This window comes from Thunnus maccoyii, chromosome 3 (genome assembly GCF_910596095.1).
Source record: "Thunnus maccoyii chromosome 3, fThuMac1.1, whole genome shotgun sequence".
In the NCBI taxonomy this organism is placed as follows: Eukaryota; Metazoa; Chordata; class Actinopteri; order Scombriformes; family Scombridae; genus Thunnus; species Thunnus maccoyii.
Window position 1 is genome coordinate 6,529,832 of NC_056535.1, and position 24,966 is coordinate 6,554,797.

Below are 24,966 nucleotides of genomic sequence, written 5' to 3' on the forward strand. Positions count from 1 at the left end.
CACAACCTGATTCAAGTGGTGTGTGCACAGCTGCTCTCTGAACAGGCAGTCTTTCCTCCTGTCCTCTGTCCTCCTCCCTCTGCTGTTGATGTCCTTCACTGCTGCAGGTACTGCTAGTAGAGAGGAGGGGCTGGTTTGTCTCAGCCAGCAGCTAAGTTTACAAAAATTTGCTAGATTTTAAGATACGTGGATAAACTCAGATAAACAGTGAGGCTACATACAGACAGCTTTCGTGTTATTAGCTTAACCAGCAAGGTGTAGGTATGTAAAACATACTGGCGGTGGATGGGAGACTGCAGGCAAAGCATTTGAAAATATTGCTTTTCTACATGTTTATGCCTGTTGAAGAGATGGTTTAATAAGGTACTTATTGGCTTTTTACCCGTAACTAGATCAACTTGAGTAGATTTCAAAGAGCCTAATGACCTCTCAAAATTTAGAATACTCCTAGGAGAAGGAGACAGGGAATATCTTGCTGCTCAATATGTATTAACAGTGAATGACCTAGACACACACACACACACACACACACACATATATATATATATATATTAACATTAACATATATCAATCTTAATGTTATATTAATGTTATTTTTTCATTGACTCTTGATATTGAATCTTTCACTTCATCAACCCTTCTCCCCAAAAATACCTCCCGTATTTTGAAACCTACATGTTGGCAGGTACGATGTGCAGTGACTTCTTTTTTCTGAGACTACTGCATGGTTATGAATACAACTTGACAAACACTATAAACTCAGGTAAATTTAATCTCCATATCCAAAAGCAGCTCTTTATCTCTTTTACTGATGTACTGTCAAGCAAAATCCTTGTTGAGAAGGACAGCCTGGCGAGATGAAATTGACCTCCTGGGAAGGGGAGTTTCAGAACAGCTTTGTCTTCAAAATGTAATACCAGTTCATTAAAGGTTAATGGTGCATTGATGATAAGTTTTATCCACCTCCTCTCTTCTGGACTAATGGTGCACTGCTTGCATGTTGACATCTTTCAGATAGGATGGATGTTTGAGTTTTTGAATAAGGTGCAAATGCTTTCCATAGCCAATGCAGGAATACAGGTCTTTGCATGAAAATGCCAGTTTTTAGAGACAGGATTTACAACTCAAGGCACCTGTATTCTCACCTCACCAGACATGTCAGTAAGTCTTCTTGTATTGAAAGGATAAATCTAAGACACTATGATGTGTTTATAACCCCGTGTCTCAGCGTCGCTCTAGGCACTAGCAATGGGTGTCACTTCATGTTGCAACACCAAGACTTAGACATTCTCACACTGAGAAACATGTCTAAAAAATGCAAAAGATTATAAACTTAAAAGATAGGTTTCCCACTGGGCATGAGACATGTGGTGGGAGGACGTACCTTTCATATTTCATCAACTGCAATGGCAATGATTACAAAGGAAAATATAGCCGTAAGCGGAGATTCCAGGGTTCAAACCAACACAGATCGTTAGAAGTTGAAACCTTCAACAACTTAATTAAAAATATCCTCCAAGTTTGGTGATGTTTGGAAAACTGAAACTGTCATTGATTTATGGTCAAATTTGCACCAGGCATATGCAGGTGTTTGGAACTGGTGGTGTCCCCTGTTGAGCAATTTCAAAATAATTTTACACATGTGGTTCAACACTGATATGAAACATATGCTGTGAGTTTTGTAATGATTGGACAAACAATTTCTGATTTATAGTCTGATTTGTGTTATACCATGCCCATTTTTTGCATTTGTAGCGCATTTCAGGTACTTATGTGGACATATCCTGCAAGTTTTGGATGACTGGTTGTTGACTTTGGTCTATTTATGTGCTGAGCCACGCCTGTTTGAAGTTCACTGGTCAATATCTTGAAAACTAAATAAGATATGAACAAGCTTTATGCAGCTTTGGTCCAGCTTGCTCCAAGCTTGGTCCATTGATGATCCGCAGAAAAATTTGATAGAATTGATCAGACCTACAGTTTAGGAGGATGTGTCAAAAATGTATTTTTAAAAAAATTCAAAATGTTGGAAAATATATCTAGGTGCAAATGGGTGTGGCTTATATGGATAGGTTTGTCTTGACCCACAGAATATAGGGAAAAAATAATTTTGTTTGTGAGATTTACAGTTAAAAAGTTATAGGCCAAAAGTTTGTTATTATAGCGCCACCATCTGGCCGATTGGGGTCATATTTCTTGGGCAGCACTTGCACACAACTTCCAATCAATAAACGAAATCTCATGTCTCTCTCATTTACCATCTCACATAAACATTTCTGAAGAAAAATAATAATTAATGATAATAATAAAACAGCACAAGAACAATGGGGTTTCAGCCCTTTGGGCTTGAACTCCTAAGAATGTAAGAACTTAGATGGATTTGCAATGTCTAATATATGGAAGTAAAGTAGTTTGGGCCACTGCACCATTTATTTTCATGTGTTTTAATATGGAAAGTGGTGACAGATAGAGTTTATAATGCTTATATATTCACTCTGGAGGGAAAAGCTGCAGTTAACATTCCTGGCCACCTGCCATTCTGACATAGAGTAGTAATATCAATGCGCAGATATGAACTCCAGCTTGGATGTGTTAAACAGTGGATCAACATGGCAGCCCATTCAGTCTAATGCAAGTATACCCCAAAAAAAAGCTTCTTACACTTCCTATGTCAGTACCTATAACATGCATCTGTCTTTTTCTTTGGCTATATATGATTGACTACACATTAATTGCACCAAAATAATATCTCATCTCTTGGTTGCTTTTAGATACATATTTGACTCAACAGTTGAAATTTTGACACCTGAAAGTGTTTTTAAATGTGCCTCGGGGTGTAACATGACCTGCACTCCAAAATGTAGCCACAAGAAAGATTCCCAGACAGCTGGCTACTGGACGAACTGAACTGAGCTGCACAAGATTGGGCCAAAAAAGAAAAACATTTAAAGCCACATCAAGATATACAATGAGACATTGTAACTATCCACAACATGGTTCAAGGTTCTAGTTCCTGCTGTGGACTTGACCATCAGATCATTAAATTAAAGATTAATTTAATCTTTAAACTGTAAAGATACAGTTTGGGATGATACTTCATACTGCAGCATCATGATGCTAAAAGACATGTGAGGATTTTGTTTGTGGACACCACATCAGCATTCAACATCATCGTAGCAGAGTTGTTCCAAACTTCTCCAGCTGACCATGTCTGTGCCTTTGTGTATCGCCATCTTCACGGCACTCACTCCTCTAATTTACAGACGACACACCACTTACTGACATTTGAGATAAACCTACAAACTGACATCAACTACCAAACACAAAAACTGTGTCTTTTAGGTGACGTATTCTGTCAACTCCACCTTTATGTGTGTATTCAGTTTGTGTATGAGATAAAAGTCAAACAACATAACAGATGCCACCACATCCTTGATCATTTTGGATAAAGATGATCATTTAAGTGCTGAAACAATGCTGCTGGCTTAAAAATAGCCTGGTCGCCGCGCAACCAGCCCACGGCCTGACTAGCAATGTGGCAGTTGCTAATTTCTCTTCCTCTTATGTGCTCCTTGGTGGGTATTTTCAAAAAATTATTCATCCCTTAAAGAGATATTAAACGAGATATCATGTACACCATTTTGAATTATTTATACATTCCTCATGCCTCTTAGTTATTAGTGGTGAAACTATAGCCAGATCAATAATCAATATGCCACAGTGTGCATTATGTGTTGCTGCAGTGGTGTCACCTGCCTATTGTTTCTTGCATTAATTATTACTTAGTAACATACTGCAGGCCTCATTCTACTAGTCTACTGTATCAGCAGTATTCTATTTTTGTGTTGCAGTCTGTGCTATAACTTCTACTAGTGCACCCTCACATTTCATAAGCCCTGTGATCTTAGTCTAGGACTGGGCCTGCTATGCACTACAGGCACGTGCCTCAAATGGAGACAAACATGGATCTCATGCAGCTGAAAAATTCAGATAGACTACGGAGGTCCAGTTCCACAAACTACTGTCCTCAATCCTTGTCTATTACAGTGTGGATCAGCTAAGCTGGGCCACACATAAACCTGTCAGCTAAAATCCACTGGCTGCAACTTGTTGTTCATCCACAAATGTTATTTCTGTGGCCACGGAGCAAAATCATCTCTCACTCCTCAAACCTTGGCCAAGAACTCTTCCAGGCCCTCCAGTGGGAAATGCCTCCGGGCAGAACCACAACATTTAGACACACTAACAGCTTCTTCCCCCGTGCATCTGCATTGCAGAATACTTTACACACACAACACTGGACTGAAGCAGATAATGTTTGCTTTCTAGCATGACTTAAAGTAAGGGTACTGTGTTCTTCTTTGATATCAGAATCCACGGTTTGCCTCCTGTCTCAGACCAACTATTAATATCTTAACAATAGTTCATTTAGAATAATCATGATTTTTCCCTAAACTTAACCAAGTACTTCTACTTTCCTAACCTTAATCATACTGAAGTTGGATATTGTAGGAATTTTTTTTTTTTTTAATCCAGGGTTTTAAAGAATCATAAATTATTCACAATATGCTGGATAAATGGGTTACTAGCATCCACTGTCTATGCCAGGTCACTTTCACCACCTACCCAGTGCAATAACTAACTGTGCAATATGTCACACATGTATTACTGTGTACCACTGTGTGATATTACTGTATGTGCACTGTGCCGTATTGTAACTGTTGCCTTAAATAGCTTACTCACACACATTCTTGCTCGTCAGACTCTCATGCTACTCACACTTGACTCTATTTTACACCTATACAGTACTTTTTTTCAGTGGAGCCAGATTGCTAGTGCAGACAGATTATTTGTGGCAAACCGCATAGTTTGCTGTGCCAAGAACTTTAAACCCATCATGGGCTGATGGTCTTTACGAGTGGAGCCAATGACTGAAGGCAACTGCTGCCATCAATTATGGGAGAGAAATTAAGTCTAAATTTCCAAATTCCAAGCACTCTGTAATACAGAAATAAAAATATATATGTATACATATAAAAAATGTGGAATAGTGGTATCTCTTCACCACTATAGCCATCAGAAAATTAATTTCAAGTTCCCTCGTTTTCTCACATACATCATTCTACAACACTGGCTTACTTTTTTTTGATCAAACGATATTTGATTCTATGCCAAGAATGTAATTTTACTGCAAGAGGCCCAGATAGCAAAATTGCTGTGGCCCAGATCCGGCCCACACCAAACACTTTCAGCACTTTCACCCGGCCCACATACCGCATGGAATGATGGCACTTGGGTGATCCGCTCCTGTTTCCCAGAGTTCTGGACCACAAGCAAGCCGTATGTCAACCAAGAACAAACCAGATAAACCAGGACTTGCTCACATCCAGAATATACATACTTGAGAGCACCGCATACCAAAAAAGGCTCAAATTTGATTTGGGATATGTGGGCCATTTCAGGCTCACATCCATTTTGTCTGGGCCAGCAGTGCCGCATCATCGCTTGAAGTGGCCCACTTCCATAAGCTATCCAGGGGCCATGCCAAGTGTATGCTAGAGGAAACATTACTTGAAATATTGTAGAAGTCAACTTTTATTGATGATTTTATTGATTACATCACAACTCTCAACACTGACAGTTGGTAATCAAAGAAATTAACAAGCTGACACTAGTTCATGTACCAGCCATGGCATTTTAAGACATTGTATTCTTTGTTCCTCTCTGGAACAAAAGCTGTAAATGTAAAGAATAAAAGTTATAACCAAAATAAGAAAAAAATAAGAAGAATAAAATAACACTAAAATAAAAAATCCCACTGGGCCTGCATCAGGACTTTTTGACATACCTTCAAACAAAAGTTTCTTTTTAAAGATGTCCCACCCATGGGTTTTGTTGTGGAAAAAGTTTGTGATACGTATAAAATAATATTCAGCCATCATTAATGTTCTTGTTAGGAGTGGTGGAGGAAGGACACGTAAAGGCAGGAGTGATCTAAACCTGGTGTGTGTTTATTTATAGAATATACCAGATAAACAAAAGCAGTTCAAGCCAAAAAAAAAAAAAAAAAAAAAAAAGCCAAAAACTTCTCAACAGAATATATAGAAACTCATCAGTAGACCAAAATAAAATCTAAGCTAGACCCATGACTTGGGCAGCTAGCACATGCTACAAAACAAACAAAAAAAACACCTGAGAGCTTCTATCTTTGCCTTTTTTACAGGGAGCCCCTCCTCTTCAGACAAACCAAAGTTAAATTACAATCAATTAAGTCAAAAATAACCTTTCTAATTAAAAACAAGATGGACAATTTCTACCTGTTATTCTAAGTGTCCTAACATAGAAAACATTGACAAACATATTGTTTGGGGTACTTTAAAAGACTAATTCCCCAAACAATGAATAATCCCCTGTGTACTCCAACCCACCTGGTACAGTCTGGGTTCCCCTACTATAAAGTCCTTTGGATTCTCCCACTTCCTGTTTGTCAGTTTGGATTCTTGGCCAGCAGGTAAAATGAAGTGGAGCACATGGAGCACAACTAATATTTGTGTACTGAAACATAAATGAATGTAGCATAGAGACCTGACTACAAGGCAAAGAGTCGTGTGATGGTAAGTTAGTCTAATTATACACTTAGAGCAAAGTCTATCGTGCCGGCTTGATGGAATAAACTCAAGAATTTGACAATGCAGTGCATGTTTGGCCAGAGTGCAGCCCACTCTACAGAGAGCATGGCCTAGCACCATGACAGTTCTGATAACTAAGTTTTGATTTTAAAATAACAAACAAAAAAACATTGGTTTTGTACAAGAATGAAAAGTAATTAGTACATCACTATCACTAGATAGGCAGTGGTATAGTGACACAAGGACAAAAAAGTAAAGAAACATGCTGCTTCACCTGAGAACTTACAACCCAGTCACCAGAGGAAAACGTTGACATTGAACGTTTCTGCAAACCACAGAAACGTTGAATATATACGTTTCAACACGTGTATTACATATCATATCAACATTTCTACAAACATAGCATATTAACATTGCTAACAGTTGAATAATGATGTTTTATGGTGTGACAACGTTGTGGTTAAGGTCTGGTTAGGTTTAGGCACAAAGACCACTTGGTTAGGGTTAGGGAAAGATCATGGTTTGGGTTAAAATAAAAATAAAAAATAAAATGAAAATGGCTGATGTCTCACTAAAAAAAGCTGGTTTTCTCGCCAGAAAAAACGGCTGCAAATGTCCTGACGTCTCGCTAAAAACACTTGCTTTAGTCGGTTGAAACGGGAAGCGGACATTGGTTTCGGTTTCGAGGTGGTCTCAACCATGTTTTCTGCTGATTTCCAACTTGCTGCTGCCAACAAACTTACTAACCATCCACCTGCCCCTCCTTCTCCTATATAGGAAAGATAAACTCATATAGATCACATGTGAACTACGTCTCCTTAGAAATGTTAAGATGATAATATTTTGGAAATGTTGATATAATACGTTTTGTTGACATTTTGATATGATACGTATTGTTGAAATGTTAATACGCTACGTATTTCACGTGTTGAAACGTAGATATTCAACGTTTCTGTGGTTTGCAGAAACGTACAATGCCAACATTTTATTCTGGCGACCAGGCTGGAACTCAACAATGAGCACTGGTGACATTGTTACCTTTGGAGGACGTAAGACTTTATTGATACACTTTATTTCTTTGAAACTATGTAACCACAGAAACCACCGAGAACACATGTTGTTCAGAAGCTAATTGAGGAGGTCTGAGGTTGCTCCAGAGTTGTGTTGAGAAGCTTGTTCTGGTTTTAATTAATACCGGTGGGCCTCCAAAAGCTTCTGAGTGAGAAGTCATGGATGACGGGTGCTTGATGAACCATAGAGTTTCAGAAGTCTGCAGACAAAAGCCAAGTGTATTGATATTTTGGTAGAATGGACTGCATAGTGGGAATATACTGTATTGATGTTTTGGTTGTTGTTGGTATTGTTTTTTTTTAATTAGCAATGTTACACTGCCCACTGTCAAACACCCATTATCTTTTGATGAATTGCGTAATTGAACACTCTCATTTCAGTAATTACAGCTGAGCCCAAAGCATTTAGCGTTTGAACTCTGTCTTTGGTCCGTGTTGGTTCCATGTGGTTTCTTAACAGACAAATGTGCTGTTTCCAACACAGTCAGCCATTCCATTAGCCTACCATTATTGAGATTAATGTTGTTGTGATTGTTATTACCTGTAACATTGTTACGGGCTGAGAGTGGATCGGTGTGGTGGGGCAGTCTGGAGTGGAATGCCTGACTTCACTGTGAAGCCTGCGCGAAGTGTTGGAAGACATCTGTGACGGGACTGTTCACTTGTTAACCCTGATGGCTGACCCTGACACCCCACCAGCGAGCCAGGTTTCTACATTTCTACATCACTGGAAAAACCCATTGGCAGAAGAAATAATTAGTTAAATTCGTCATTTGTGTCCAGCTGTGCAATATTGTCTTAGCTGACTTTGGACTAGATCACTCAGCTTTGCTAGAGGAAAATGTTTGAGATGTCTGTCTGATCCGTTTCTCTTTTTCTCTCCTTCTTTAGTTGGACACCCAAATTGTACTTCTAATGGAATTTTTTTTTTCAGATTAAATTCTGATTAGAAACAAGATAATTTAATTGCCACCGCTTATAAGGCTGCCTACTGCTTCTGTATCCTATGTAGGAGAGTGATGTATTGGATTCTTGCAAGATACTCTTTGAATTCTTGTTTCTCAAACTTTCTTGCTGAAGCTACACATACCGAGCCGAGATCGTGGATAAATAGATACTCTCAGCTTACAGAGAGCACTGAGGCCCGGGGGTGCGAATGTGCCTTAATAGATGGGTGGTGATATACATAATATTTCAGTTTTGACAGCAAATCTGTTCTTAAGTTACTGTGACAGCCACTCAAATCTATGCCAGAAAGCTATCAAATGGAATAGATTATTCCCTGCATCCCCCGTCTACAAACCAGACTGAGTGGGGCATGACACAGTTCATCTGGCAGTGGTTTATGGGGTGGCATGCTGCCAGGGAACAAAGGCCCCAGCTTGGCAGGGCCATGTGATGGAACAACGGGAACATCTTCATAGCTCAACCTTCAAACCTGTGCAGGTAAAGAAAAACAGCTGTGCTCATTCACAGCCTCAGACGATCGCAGTCTCACTCCAACGTGAAAACACAGCTGCTTATTGTGCTCAGCGCTGGACTGAATCATACCAATTAATGTCCTCATGTTCCTTCCTTCCTGGCAAATTTAGATGAATGCTGCCATCGGTTCTCTCTTGGAATCGCTGAACGTCTCCGAATATCAGTATATCAACATCTGCAGAAAAGGCCATGTGTAATCACTGAGAGGCTCTTAGCTTCATGCACTATTTATATTTCTCCCTGAGAGGTCTCTGCTCTTCCTCGCCATTCATGGAAATAAACATCCAGTTCATTCCTTTTGTACTGTAGTCATGATTTAACATGTCCTATCATTGCCTGTACAAGGCAGTTTCATTAACATATGACAAGACATGACAAAACTTCTGTTTCATTTGAATTCAGTCCGATTCAATCCAGCTAAAACTTAATTGGCCTCAAAAGAAATCTAGTTTGCAGACAGGGTTTCTGTAGAAGTAGGAAAAACACAGTATAAATAATAAAAAACATGGTCCAAATGCAAGTCAAATTAAACAAAATAACTAAAATTAATGAGAAATGCTGCATACTTAAACAAGCATGGGAAGCCACATCCCTGCATGTTCAAATGAAGCAGTTTACAAGAGCCAGACTGATTCTTTTAGTCTTCTGTTAACACCTACATTTGCACCCAAGTGCTTTCAGTGCAGAAGGGAAAAGCATTAGTTTTCTTCACCATCACCATACTCCTTGAAGACTTACTTACACCAAGTTCCCCAATCTGTTTATTACTGCCTCAGAGAGAAAGCAGCCAAAACATAAACAGGCTACTTATCAAATTCAGATAAAACTAATTTATCATTGTCCCTGTTCCTGCAAAACAGTAGGAATGAAAACATAAGACACAAATGTGATAAAATGTCTATCTAAATATCAAAATATGCAAGCATGTGGGAAGAGCAGAGCCCAGGGGGGAGAGTGAGTCGATGAAATGTGCCGCTATGAGGACACTACTGACCCAGATAGTGAAATGTGTCTGTAAGGAAGCCCAATATCCTGTTCATAACGGTCATATCTACTTGACATGTATCTGATTTATCATTTGAGATAACATCTGGTTTCTCATATACCGCAACTTAAACATTTTATTTATCCCTCAGAATTCGTTTCAGCTCTTGATAAAGTTTGCAAGTTAAAAGCTCTTTTCCAAACTTCACCGACATGTATTTTCTCTCTGCATTCCATCTTTACAATCTCCCTCCTCTAATTCCAGTGTCTGCCTGCAGTGAATTACTTTGTCGAAGGCTGCTTCAAGGTGTGTAACGGCTAATGTTTTCCAGCCAGTCTAATTTGTTCACATTTTATCTCCATCTTTATGCCTCCCTAACCTCCTAGCCCATTTCTCCCTACTTTCTACTCTTTTTGCATTTAATAGGGATGCAGCGTTTGATCGGCATGACTCTGCAGCACTTCTACAGTTCAGTGGTCATAGAATGTTGCTGAAGTTCATGCACAGGTCAGTGAAGCAACAGTGTTCTTAAATGAGTTGAACACGACTGTACATAGCCTAGAGGCTGAGACAGAATAAACTCAATCCGTTTTGTTTTTTGTTTTTTTTGAGGAAATGTGAAATATCATGAATTATGCTTCCCTACAAAGGAAAAGTGCAGTGACATATTATTTTCACCACTTATCTGGCCAAAATTGAGTTCTTGAAGTGTTTTACTGTACGAAAAATGATGCCATAGAAATGAATAATTTTCATGAAGAAGTATGTAAAATGTGGAGTAACTTTAGCTAAAAAAAAACAAGCCAATCTGCACTAAGTGCAGTATAGTGTAGTAACTGCATTCTGTCTTTTTATTGCTGCCCCCACTGCAGTTACTACATGTCTGGCATGGTATTCAATCTGTCACAGAGAGACAGTTGACAAGACAGCTAAAGCAGATGAAAGCTAGCTGTGAGCAGTGTTGCCGGCTTTGCAATTTTCTCACTCAATCAAAAATAACTAGCTTACTGCCGTCTGAGTTTTTTAACTCTAGGATTCATGTAATTTTGTTTAAAGTTTTGTAAATTATATATATTTAAGTGTGTTAAACTGTAGATTAATTTATTCAATTGAAGATTAACATAACTACACCATGAACTTTAAGTACAATCAAAGTTAAAATGGACAGGAAAGCTGAGAGAGAACATTTTTTTGAGATACAGATTCTCTCCTTGAAGCTTATCCAAAGGCAGAGTGCAGTATCTGCATTTTTTAGGTATTATGTAGGTTCTACGGCTTTTTGGTAAAATAATCTGCCCTAAAAAGCTATAAAATTAACTTTCTATCTCTTATGCACTTTGACAGCCAGCCTGAAACCTTTAAAACCCTTTTTTCAACTTAACTTGCTCTGTAGTCACTGCTCTCTGCCTTTGCAGGACATGATTTATAATGATTATAATTTGGTGATGCTACAATATTAATATATGGCTGAATAATATTTTGCCATAATAAGTGAGTGGCTGCTAATAACATACATTAAGCATCATGTAATAAAAAAAATAATGAGACTGTGTAATTAAAATAATTAATATATTGACTGCCTGGGGGCACCAGGCCTATGAATTCACATTTTGTAAGTCCAATCAGTCAGTGTAGCTACAGTATATAAGATATATAAAAGATATTTACTATATGTCCCCTTTTCAGAAAGTGTGTCTGATTCTGTAGCTGCATAGACTTTCATTCACTTCCTCTTCGTGCTGTATATAGATGTTCTGTATTCCCAAAGATAACTACTGTATTTTACACAATACTGAATTAAATTTTCATGACTACAACATGTTCCAGCATATATTGTGGCCAATTGTTGGCTTAGTAGTGATGAATAATTAATGACAATTAAGCTGTTTGCACAGTATAGTGTTATTTTACAGTTTGGCATCACCTGTTTTTCAAGATGATAAAGATGTGGTTGCTTGTCACATGATTCCCTCTTGTTTTGGCTTTTTCACATTTCTAACTGAGATCATAATGAAAAAAAATTTGCCAGCAATAATCACATGATAAGCACTGGGGACTGTTGTGTCCCAGATATCCCGGTTGTTTCTATATTACAGGGTTGGAGGGTCATATGCCTCTATCAAAACAAAGTGTAACAATATACAGTAAAGCAGAGGTGATTCATAGCTTCAACTGCACAGATTAAATAATTCAGATGTACTCAAACAAATAAATATGAGGCAGTTCAGTGAGAACTATCAACACTCAACAAGGTTTAACTGAGAGTGGAAAAATACCATAGACACTGATTGCCCAACCACTGCAAACAAAAATGAAATAAAACACATATATTTATACATTTTCAGATGCACATATTCACTGACAGAATTGGTTAGTCAATGCAGTATTTGGAAGCACGATGTGAGCATTCAGGCTATTGCAACACCAAACAGAGATTCAGTTTTCTACTAAAGGAAAAAAACCCAATGAGAGGCATTGCAGAATGTGACGGAACAGTTGTCAGACTGTTGTTTTGCACTGAAACAAGAGACTAGACATCACTCACAGCAATATTTCAGTATTTTAAATAGACATCCTGACCATTTTTGCTGCTTTACAGTATATTGCATGCAGTTAAGTGAGTACTTATAGACCAGACATCACAACACAAGACAGTGCTTACCAAATTTCCTCAAATAGTGGCCAGGGCCTTTATTTACTTCAACTACAGAGGGTACCAGGTCTTTATTGGAAGCAGGCTTGTATTAGAGACAGGTCTTTATTTCTAATTCCCTCTGTTTGATAAGTATATTTGCTCATATTTTAGTACAAAACTTCCTTGTTTTCTGATTTGCTTCCGTTTGATCTGTTAAAGTTTTGTCACTGCATTACCAGTAATCCACTTAATTCAACATGCAGAACAATAATTCTAGCTCTTGAGTTCCACCCGGGATGTTTTGGCAGTGCATCACTTAGCTGTTGTTAGCGGTATGTGGGTAGCATGCTCATGGATGTGTGCTTGCCAGCTTAGCCAAGTTACCATAGTTACCCTGATTACCCACGCTCATGTAGTGTCACTGCTGTCATTATTATTGAAGTGTGCCGTTATCACCGTATATAAACAATATCACCCCTCCTCCATCCCCCTCCCCCCTCCCTCTCTGTAACAATCAGCTTGAGCAGTGATTCTCAAAGTGGGGTCTGTGGTGCTCTGCCGGGGGTCTGTGGGGTTTTTTTGGGTTTTTTTCTATAAAAGGCTTCATAGTTCAATATATAGTATTTTAATTTTTAAATCCGAAGTAGTGGCTGGCTGTGACCAGTGGTCAAAGGAGCGGCTGTAAAACGGCGGATAAACACATTTCATTTCCTATAAATTCTTCATAATAAAAGTCCTCTGTTATTTTGTTATTTAAAAGCTTTTAATACGAAGCAGCAAAAGTAGGAAATGTTGTGTTTTCATCAGCAGTAACTTAACATGACACAAACAATAAATAGCACCGCTAACTAAGCAATAAACACCTTTCATTTCCTAAAAGTTCGCAGTAAAAGTCTTCCGTTAGTTTGTCGGTGGAGAGCTTTTAATATGAAGCAGCAGGCCCGACTCTGGAGATGGTCCATCTCGGGCGTAGTTTGGCGAGTTTAAACTGGTAACAGAAACGCAATTCAACACGGCATGGTTTGACTTGGAGCAGCCAAAATTGTCAATGGAAAAGCCCTATTATATGCCTGCAGTGTCTTGCCAATGAGGCAATGAAGTCTTTCAAATTGAAGAGACATCCTGATACCAAGCATCCAGATTACATAAAAAAAGACTGGTCTTATTTTTTTGGGAGGAAGGGTGAGAACAACTGCGTCTGTTCCTGCTAAAGCACAGCGGGCCCCCTACCTGGTAGCACAGAGGATCGCTAAGGCTCAGAATCCCCACATGATAAGGGAGGAGCTGCTGTTCCCTGCTGTGGTGGAGACGTGTGATGTGATGGTGGGGAAAGATATGGCTGCCAAAATGAGACGTGTACCTCTGTCTAATGACACCACCAGATGACGATTTGAAGACATGTCTTCCGATATCAACTCACAACTCCTGGAAAGATTGAGAGTGTCTAAATTTGCGGTTCAATTGGATTCCACTGATGTCTCCAGTTCAGCTCAGCTCATTGAGCTGGTTTGTTACCCGTGGGAAGAAAGGATTCAGGAAGATATTTTATTTTGTCAAGAGCTGACAGGGTGAGCAATGGGTGAGGGGATTTTCAGTGTAATAGATATGTTCATGGAGACTGGCAATGTGAGTTGGGAGAATTGCATTGCAATTTGCACGGATGGGGCAACTGCCATGACTGGACGCAAGAGTGGGGTGGTTGCTTGGGCCAAGGAGCATAATCCAATGATGCTAGCTACCCGCTGCATGGTGCACAGGCAGGCTCTGGCGTCAAAATCATTGAGTCCTGAGCTACACTGTTCAGAACACCGTGGTGACTGTGGTCAACCACATCATATCTAAGCCACTGCAGTCCCGTTTATTCGGCCAGCTCTGCAGGGAGATGGGCAGAGGACAGGACACCCTGCTGTTCCACTCAGAGCTGAGCTGTTTCTACCATACAAAAGTGCTACAGCAGGTGTACAAACTGCGCTCAGAGCTGTGTGAATTCATCCAGAATGACAAGCCTACTACTGCAGTGCTCTTCTCGGAACCCGAATGGATCGCACAGCTTGCCTGCCTCACAGATGTATTCAAATTCCTGAACGAACTCAATTTATTACTTCAAGGCTGATATGCCTCTATCCTGGAGGTAAGCGACAATATCAAGGCAACCTGTGGCAAAACAGAGATCTGGAGAGGGCAAAATGGCATTAACTACATGCTCCCCCAACTCATGGAGTTTTTGGACACAAATCAAATACCAGCTGAGATTGTGAAAAATTCAATCGGTTCACATCTTGCCTCAGTGACTATTTCAATGACTATTTCACTGACGTTGACACAGGTGCCTGTGATTCGGTGCGTGACCCCTTCGTTGCCCGTATATCAGTGCGGAGTCTCAGTGGAAAAGCAGAGGAGGAGCTGCTGAACCTAGCATGTGACTAGACGTTAACAATCTAATTCAGCCTAGGGGCACATGTGGACTTTTGGCCTAGGGTTGAACGGGAGTATCCAGAACTCGTTGCTGTTGCCATGCAGATGTTGCTCCCCTTTCCACCCACATACCTGTGAGTCGTCATTCTCAGCGCTGACCACCATGAAGACCAAGTCCAGGGCTTGGATGGGAGTGGAGATCGACCTATGTGTATGCCTCTCATCTATTTCTCCATGGATGGAGAAGTTGTCCAGCGAGAGACAAGCCCATCCCTCACATTAATGGTAAGAGGGCGCTATCTCTCTCTTTGTCTCTCTTTCTCTCTCTCTGTCTCACTCTGTGTGTGTGTGTGGGGGGGGGGGGGGGGGGGGGGGGGGGGGGGGGGGGGGGGGACTATATGTGTGAGCAACAGAGATGTCACATGTTGCATTTATTGATTTAGTTTGTTATGTGTGTCTTCACTTGCAGAGAGAAGCAATCAGCTTCATGGACAGTCTTTCATTACTTCAATAGTGTCCAGAGCTGGATGCCAAAACAAAATAGTGGTTTGGGATTGTAGCAATGTTGCAGATGTTTTGCAACTACTTGATACATATGTTGCAATGCAGGCATGTGTTCGGTTTGTTATAGCCTGTATTTACTGATTAGACTTTTATCATTCATTACTTATTTACACAAAACGATTTCCTCTCTACGAACAATTTCATAGGCCCACTGGCATAGGAATAGGGGGAACAACGAGACTTTTTGTCCCCCCACTTCCAGGTGTTATGGTAATAAAATGCTAACGTCTAAGCCAGGTATTACAGTCACGGCGATAACGTCGAAGCCTACTCCAACATGTTGGACCTTTAAATCCAATCATAATCACAACACAGAGGACCATGAGTAGCCTATTATGGCTGCCAGTTCAGACTAGTTTAAATCATTTGACCACCAAATACAACATTGTGCCCTATTTTTTCGTGATAGCGCAATGACGAGCTCAAGCAGCACACGGACAGTTTGGTATTGTGGTTCCCAGCGCTGCATGCACGGTGAACTGCCGGGAGGAGACGCGCAAATACGCAGCGCTGAGAGAGTTGTTCGTGTTTTTGTAGAAAATGGGTCTTAGAAGTTTCAGAATTACGTCTATTTCTGGAGCAAAGTCACTCCGCTGCCACTTTGTGATTTTATCAACACGTGCAAACTAAATACTTGCTATAAATGTGTCTGTACTGATCTGTAAATGAGTGATTCTTACAGTATCTGCCGTCCACAGCTGTTTATACTGTATGAGAAGCTTCTTCTTGAGTTCATTAAATCTCTGCAGCATCTGAAGGCAGCAGGACTGAAATGTTGAAAAATCTGCAGCCTCTGAGATGCTGCGTCAGAGCGCAGTGCCGTTACGCACATCAGTTCACTGTATTTACCTTCATTAAATCGGCTGAAAACCAGGGGCCAGATTCATAAATGATGCATATCAACAAAAAACATGTATACACCATTTCCCACACATAAACTGGTATTTATAAAAACAGAATGTACGGTGAGAATGTGCGCACCTCACACATTCTTCAGACCGTACACATGTTCTTCTGAAGCAATCGGAGGGTGATGTGATGAGGTGGAGAGGAAATATAAGCTGAGGCAGAATCTTTCAGTCAAACATTGTTTATGTTGATAACCAGCTGCACTGATTGTGTGGTTGTTTTTGCGTTTACACTGAGATTTGTAAAATGCCAATCAAAGGCTCATTTAAAGGTAACACTGATTAATTACTTTGTGTGAGTAATTTTATCATTCTTTTAATTTACCCAGGAGTCAACATTTTATTTTGCTGTTAATATTATTTTTATTTTATCCTTAGTTGTGACGCACCTTGTAAAGTCGGTTTAGAGATGAGCGCTGCAAACTATGATGAGATTGCTCAGATATCACCGATGAGTTAACTGTAAAGAGCCACACGGCTGTGCGTAATGGTCATGCGTAATGACAGCTGTTCCGCTGTTGGAGAACCTAAACTGCACTTTATTTCCAGTTAGTTTCACTGGCAGGTGCACAGACTGGTGGAGCAGGCATCATGTTGATATGAAAACAGCTGGTTCAGGGTGTATCTTCATCCATTTATGGCTCATTGTGGGGGTGGAAATCAGGCTCGTGCACGTGCGCCCTGTTCCCCAATGACTGAGTTTTATAAAACAGAACCATACGTACGCACAGCTTTATAAATCTGAAGAAAAGAATCCATCTTCATTTTTCTAGCTTTGTGCGTACACACAGTTTTAGTCATAAATCTACACAGTTTTATGCATCTGGTCCCACGCTTCTGCAGAATAACCACACACACCTCTACACACATCAGCTTGGTCGGTTATAACTCATAACACTAACACTAACTGTTTATGAATGACACGTGGGGTTAGCAGCTCATCAGCCTCTTTTCCAACTTTCTTTTCAACAAAAGTAGCGTCTCATATTTTATTCAAACGCTGTTGTGTAACATTAATTGATAAACTATGTGACCAACTATGTGTGTGTGAGGTGAGATGGGCATCATCCAAAGCTGGATGTCCCCCCACTTCAAAACTCATTCTGGCGCCGCTGCATAGGCCTATCACATTCAAGTCCGAGGCTAGGCCAGTTATTGTTCTTTTTATGTCTTTATTGTTTTATACTATTTATATTTTATATATTTTATATTTTTTACTGCATATTATTTAAAATAGTCGTAATCCACATTTTATCTAGTCTATGTATGCACAAAGAGTGAAAGACTTTGTCTTGTGCGTGTATGTTCTGAAATGCACCCTTTTCTCTTGATTTGCCTCTGACAATTTGTTTAAGTGTAGTGTTACTTGCAGCTAATTGATTGATTGTTTTATACGTATTCTATGTTGAGATGGTATAAATATTTTTTTATATGTAATATCTTCGTAATATCTCTCTAATACATTTCTCCTGTGTTGTTCTTTCATATAACTAAGACTACAGAAGTGTAAAAAATAGGCTACATCAGATTAATCTAAGGGACTTACATGTCAAGTCAACCTTTATTTATATAGCCCAAAATCACAAATCAGAATATGCCTCAGGGGACTTCCATGAGGGGGTCCCTGGCATATTCTCTATCTTGTAAGGGGTCCTTGGCTGAAATGAGAATCCCTAGGCTAGAGGACTACACATGTACTCATAGAACTGGAGTTACATCCAGGTAACTACTATTTATGCTTAACCGGCATGATCATGCAGGCGCCAGGAGGTCATCCACCCTTGCTTTTTCCCTGGCCTGTTTTTGGGGCTGGCCTTTATTTGTTTGTGTTGACCACGCCCCCAGTCATTATCAGAGACCTGGCTTTTAATTGACGACTGTCTTTTATTTGAGGAAATACAGTAATATAACATGTTAGAAAAGTTGTTGCAACAACACAAAGTTAGCAGTATATTGTGAGTGCCAAAGTGTTAATGAGGAGGATCGGGACAAATGCTGGTGGGTTTATTTACTGTGGGCTAACTAACATCATTGAGTCTGGCTGTAGCCTGAGGTGATAGAACTGTGCACTTGCAGTCTCTCTGTCTTCACATACAAATACAAACATATAAGTAGAGGAGTTAATGAGCGGCTCTTCTCCAAAGTGGTTCAGTGCAACCTTGACCTGCATGACATTCCTAAAGTGGGTATCTAATCAAGTTTGGCAGCATTCAACACATCAAGCTGAAAATGGATCACTGGAATAAAAGAGGTGGCACTCAGAAGATATGGATTAAAAAAAACAACAACAATGAAGCAAGATGCAGACAATGATTGTGTGGTTTCAACAATACTTGTCCACACAAAGAAAGAAAAGGGCACTCATACACACACTCAATGATTCAAAACCAACAGCTGTCAAACAACAACACTGTCTCTCACAGCACAAGTGAATAATCAAAGCAGTGAAAACTGTCCATTTTACGAATTAAATGACTCATTCTCAGTTTTAAGTAATTTATATTACAACTTGGACTTCCAGAATTATGCTGCCATGCAACAAAAGAAAGGAACTGAATTAAAGTACATTTTCTACTGAGTGTCAACCGCTTAAACAAAGACAGAAAACTGTCCAGAGCAGCAAAGCAAAGAGGAAAGACCAGGGGCCACATGCATAAAACTCTGTGTAGATTCATGACTAAAACTGTGTGTATGCACGAAGCCAGAAATATGCATAGGCATTCTTTTCGTCAGAATTATAAAGCTGTACTTACACCCTGTTCTGTTTTATACATCTTAGTCATTGTGTAATTGTACGCACGTGCAGCCTGATTTCCACTCCCACTGTAAGCCATATATGGATGTAGACACTAGGGGTGTGCCAGAATACAAATACATTATTCGACAAAGCACAAATAGTGGATTTTTTTTTTTTTTTTTTACAAATATTTGTTTCATACAAATATTTTAAAAATGATTTGTTTTTGGGAAGAAAAAAAAACCATGTTAAATGCCAGCGCACAGGTCGGTCACATCACTATCTCAGTCTCTCTCCTCTGCTCCACTGTTACATCTATCAGCAGAGTCACATCCACCTGCTACATGACGCACATTTCCTAATTTGGACATCACTCCCAGAGTTGGGGGTGTTCCCCAGAGATAAAGCTGAACTACTGACACAAATGAAGTGCTCCCAAGGGAACACTTCATGAACACTTATTGTAACACTTTAATTTTCTAAAATTAAAAGCGTAATAAAAACAAAAACAGGGTTTTTAAACCTCTTTCCACTTTTATTCAAATACAAATACAAATAATTTTGCTGCTTCAACAAATACAGATACAAATACAAATACTGGGCCCTCTGCACATCCCTAGTAGACACTCCCTTAAGCAATCATTTGCATATAAAAATGCTGTTTGCGCCACAAGTTATCAGGCAAGGCAATGAAAAGAACATCAAAGAAGTGACAGAGACTATCAGCTCTGTAAGTTCTGAGCAAAGAACCCTGGCAGAAGTAAAAAAAAGGTTTGGATTATAAACAGGAAGCAAAAAAGCCCATCAGTCTACACAAAGAAAGCATGAGGGCAACAGGAGGAGGGCCGATGTTACAAATCAACTGGTTTTCCTGTTAACTTGTTATCTTTGTAAATGTTGGATGTTTCTCATGGCGACAGCAGATGTTCCAATCATGGAGAGGAAATGTTGCTGACCTTGCAAATGCTTGATTGTGATATTATTATTATTATTACATTATTATATCACTCATTATTCCATAGACTAGACTATCCATCTGATTAATTCAGCTTATTGATGGTTTATGGATCTACCAAAAATGTTTAACTTCAGAGGCGCAACAAACTGGGCTTGTGTGGCTGCTATCATTGCAATAACAGTGGTCACAAGTTAAGCAGAGGTATTTTAAAACCCAAAGATAATATACGGTTGTTTTTGCTTCAAAATAGGCTGTGTGTTTGGGTATATTGGTAGTGCTCAGTGGTGTAGCACAACATACCGTAAGTTTTCCTTTAGATTTAACACCTGGTGTCGAAACCCGGGTGGGGAGTTTTTATTTTGAAGAAAATACATTAAAATATGGTTAAGAATATTTCTGATCCCACAGTTTCATTGAACTCCATTAACCATAAACTGAATTAATCAGATGGATAGTCTGCTGTCGCCATGAGAAACTCCCAAGGTAACCAGTTAACAGGAAAACCAGTTGATTTGTAACACCAGCAACCCCTGCTTTATCTAGTGTGGATAAACACATTGCTTCTAATTTGGGCCATTCAGCTTTGCATGGAATTGTTAATGACCAGGAGGGAGACACAGACACACAGATGGAACATGGTATGTTGGTTGTTTTATTAAGATGGTTAAATTAAGCTCGACAGAACTGTTTATTAAACAAAATGTTCCACAGCTTCAGGCAATGACCATTAGGGATGGGTATCATTAGGATTTTATTGATACTGATATTGATGCTGATACTGCTTATCGATATTGCTACTTATCGATACTCTTGTTGATACTACTTTCCATAATTTGGTGCAAAAATAAAGACATGATATGAAAAGTTGTGAAAAGATTCAAGAGTAATTTAATTATTACTTTTTTGTAGAAATAACTTGAATTGTTTCCTGAGTTTCCTGTATGTATAATAACGAAGCTGTGTGATTTAATAACTAAAGACTTATTTTTATAACGATAGTGAGTGTTATCTTGAATTGACAAGGTTGAGACAGTCACATTTTTAGTTTGGCATATCCCATCAGCATCAGAGCCGGAAGGCTGCACTGAGGACGCAGGTGGAGCAGCTGCTTTGCTAAAGCAGTCAAACACGCTGCACTGCTTCAGATTTAAAGAAGTATGTGTTTCATAAAGTTGCTGATGTTATCCCCTTTACACGCAACGACCTTTTGCAGATATTGCATTTAGCTGCATTTTCATGAATTTGAGTAAAGTAATGACTGGAGAGCACAGAATGTAAACACACAGTTATGCAACGTCAAACGTAATCACCTGATGCCATCAGCTTTGTCATCATTAGGGGACTAGGGAATTTGAAAATGTCAGCTATGTTAGAATGAATCAATTTTACATAAATTCCACTAGCAGCACTGTTTGTCTGAGAGCTTATCAATATTTCAGTACTGACCAGTCAGGAACCGGTACCAATTTAGTACCAGTTCTTGATACTCATCTCTAATGACCACAGTGGCTCCCCAGGGACACAGGAGATGGAGGGTGAAGAGGCTGCATCTACGGCCGGTGCCAGTGCACATGGGGAGGCTGCTTCCACTGCTTATGCGCCATCTGTGCCATCGCATAACCCTGCAGGTCAGTCTTGGATGCGTGTCCTTCCAGATGCTGTGTTGGAGTAACAGAGAGACATTATAAATGCAATCGACAATGTTGCAATGGAGTTGAAGTTAAAGAATAAACTTTTTTATGAATATTGGATGTTTTCTATATGCTTTGAATTACACACATGAAACTTTACTAACCTATTGTCAATGCATCACATTAAGACACATGTCAATAGGTGTTTGAGCTTGCTCATGTGGGATCCCATGATTCTGATGGTCATCAGGTCATGGGTGCTCAGGGGGGAAGGGAACACCATTCTTTTGTGCCACATTATGCAACACAGCAAAGGCCTGGATAATCTTGCACACCTTTTCTGGCTTATATAATAATCTACAGCTAGATGCATCCAGGCACAGCCACCTTCCCTTAAAAAGGCCAATGAAGCATTCTACAGCAGAGTGAGCACGGCTATGCACTATACTGTAGTGTGCTTGTTGCGCCGTCTGAGGATTACTAAAGGGGGTCAACAGCCAGGAATGCAGCGGGTAGCTGTTAACCCCCATAAAAGATAAGCACAACAGATTTTATATTGTAGACTGCCAAATCTCAATATTAAGCATGTATTTTCACTGGCACAAACCTTACCGAGAAGCTATCCATCCTTTACTGCACCAGCTTGCTGTTTTCTCCCAATTCTGCTCTGAGAGAGTATAAATGAGTCATGGGCAGGGCCTTGCCATTTAGCTACAACGTTTGTTAGCACCATTTGCGCATCACATATTATCTGGACATTGACAGAATGAAAGTGCTTTCTGTTCATAAATACATATTCATCCTCCCGAGGTGCCCTTATAGCAACGTGTGTGCAGTCAATTGCTCTGATCACGTTTGGAAAACCGGACATCGCTGCAAATTGCATTTTGATGTCAGCCTGCCCACCCACATCATATGGGAATCTGATGTATCTCTGATTTAGATTAATAATGCCATCCCACACTGTGGGCTTGACACGGCTTAATGTTGACTGAGTTGTTATCCATCAGCTCCCTCTAAAATGTCCCTGTTGAAAGGAGTCCAAGCGCTGATAAAACCTGAAGACAGACAGAATTTGTGTGATTTCTTTGGGTCTGGTGCTGTAGAGCTGGACCCAGTTCCTCACACAGCTCAAGGAGAACAGCCCTTGGAAGCCTAAAGAAGCACATGAGCCAATTATCATTATCCATAAAAATCTGAACAATCTCTAAATACTCGTTCTCATCTTATAGCCGCATTGGCAAGGTCCTCCAACAACACCAGAGCTGCCATCCTTGTCACGACCATTACATTAAGCACGGCTGCAGCTATTTATAACACCCACAGTGTCAGCCTCTGCAGTAATGTCTTAATTATCAGCAAACTGAGCAATTATTAGTTAATTAAAATTGTATCGAAACAGTTTAATAAATGCCTCATAATAAAGGATTAGGATATAGGATAAAACAATGCTAGAGGAAACAAAATAAGAAGAGGCCTGATCAAATTGAGCACACAAACAATTATTTACAATACAGTTCATGAATTGAAGTTGACTATTTTGTTATATGTTAAATTCTGTGTCGCCTTACTTTGCATTTTCACTTCACTGTATCACACTTGGCTTGCTTTAGAAAACCGTATGTTGCATGGTCTAAAGAAAGCATGAAGCGACACATTCTCACCGTACATTCTGTTGAAATGGTGTATGCATGGTTTTTGTGCGTACACATCGTTTATGCATGTGGCCCCAGGTTGGTAGCTGAATCAAAGTGTTTTTCCTCTGTACATGGGCCATATTAGAACATTTCAGACTCAGCTTGTCAGACTCTGCTTTGCTGTATGAACAGTAGGTAGACTTTTATCAACTTCAGAGGTACTTTGTTAGGTGCAGGTGTTCTTACTGGGAATCCACATCAAAAGCGAGACGTGAGCAGCGTGTAAGTGCAATTGAAGCGTTCTGTCCATTCAATCAACACCATCTCCTAGCTGCGCTCAGCCGTCTCTGCCCACAGCTGTCTGTCAGCAGCAGCTCCTGAAGAGCTGAGAAGACAGCTGAGGGCCGAACCGTCTTCACCAGGCTGACTGGTTTTTATATAGGCTCCACGGGAAGAAATATGCAACGTTTGTATTCATTGATTCATATGTTTTATTTCCCTGCCCGCTGCAGTGAGCGAGGGGAATGTGCCTACTGTGAAACAAGCAAGCTCATAGGCAGACTGGGAGTCTTGATCAAACAATATAGATACTGTTAATAGGTTCAGAATAGACTAGGACTTGAAAAACGTGGGGGTCCCGGAGTGACATGCATCCCACGTGTCTGTCTCTGAGTCAGTGTGGATTGTTACATTTGATACAATGTATCTGTCTCTGTGAGATGTGTGAGTGACAGATGTCAAAAACGCTTCTAAAAAAATGGTTTCTATGTGGATTAGGTTAAGCTGCGCTTTGTGCGTAATTCTTATTATAGAATTCTGAATGTTAGCATGTTACAGATATGTTAACATATGTTGTGACATCAAGGTCTGCTTAGAAATGTACACATTTTAAAGTAAAAAGCATTTTTAGTGGACTTTCAATATGTTTTTTGCCTTGCAATTGTGTCAAACACATGGTTTTCCTGTTAAAACCCAAACTTGTCAGTGAGAAAAACCCATATTTTCATATTATATTTGATTACTGCATTCACAGATCCCACAAATACAGTATCCTATCACTGCTCACACTACATGTTTCTCCATCTATTTAACAGCTCAGTATTATGTATATATCTATATGTGCATCGATATATTTAAGCCATATTAATTATTTTACATTTTCTTCGTCTGAAACACTATCAACAAATAGTCAGACTAATATCATCCATGGCAAATGTTTCTCTTAAGTTGTTAAAGAAAAGGTCTTTAGCCAACTGTGTCTTTAGTACATTACAGTAATAATAGTTTTGCTATACGTATTACATTGTGATCACAT

The 24,966-nt window shown here is 39.6% G+C and overlaps 1 long non-coding RNA gene across 1 annotated transcript; it reads left to right on the forward strand.

Moving 5' to 3' along the window:
- The first annotated feature begins 6,319 nt into the window (after positions 1 to 6,319).
- LOC121894761 lies at positions 6,320 to 22,062 on the forward strand. The gene is made up of 4 exons (XR_006095602.1): positions 6,320 to 6,614; positions 10,431 to 10,472; positions 10,593 to 10,673; positions 21,901 to 22,062. It is a non-coding gene; the product is annotated as an uncharacterized LOC121894761 (long non-coding RNA).
- Positions 22,063 to 24,966: the final 2,904 nt, after the last annotated feature.